This window comes from Propithecus coquereli, unplaced genomic scaffold, assembly GCF_000956105.1.
Source record: "Propithecus coquereli isolate 6110/MARCELLA unplaced genomic scaffold, Pcoq_1.0 Scaffold1, whole genome shotgun sequence".
Lineage (NCBI taxonomy): Eukaryota > Metazoa > Chordata > Mammalia > Primates > Indriidae > Propithecus > Propithecus coquereli.
The window spans coordinates 5,556,649-5,557,273 of NW_012133857.1; the positions used below are offsets into that span (position 1 = coordinate 5,556,649).

At 43.0% G+C, this 625-nt stretch overlaps 1 protein-coding gene across 1 annotated transcript in view; it reads right to left on the bottom strand.

The window, feature by feature from the left end:
- Positions 1–625, bottom strand: part of ULK4 (unc-51 like kinase 4) — a 672,597-nt gene that overhangs the window by 536,205 nt on the left and 135,767 nt on the right. The window lies entirely within an intron of this gene.

Here is a 625-nt window from a genome sequence, read left to right on the forward strand (position 1 = left end):
CTAAAAAGAGATAAACCAACATGTTAACAATAATTATTGCTGGGTAGTGAGATTACAGCTAATTTTGTTTTCTTCTTTGGAGTCAGCAATTTATTTGAAGGGATGAGAATGGACATCTTCCGGAGACTGAATTTCAATTTAAATAAAAGACTATAACATACAGGCATCGGTCCCCCAAAAAGAACACCATGTGCAGCTCTTTCTCCCTGTCCGACAGGAGGCAGCACACTTTGTATTTGCTCCTGGGTCCCTTCCTCGTCTACTCATGCTCAACTATCAGCCTCGACTTAGCAATAATAAGGTTGGTAAACCTGCGCCTCAAACACACATGTGTTGACAAATGCATGCATTTTTCTCTACTTTTAATAAAAATAAAACAATGGTCACTGTGCCAAAAAAATAAATTGAAAAAAAAACCCTTAGGAAGGCCAATACCACAAGCCTATGTGACCAGGGTATTCTTCCAACTTCCCAGCCTCCTCCCATGTTCCTTCCTCCCTGGTTACTACACTCCAGCTCAGCTGGCCTTCTTCCTCTCCCCAGATCTCCCCAAGATCACTCACACTTCAGGGAAGCTGAACCACAAAGTTCTGCCCCCAGATCTTCACAGAGCCAGCTCCTCCTT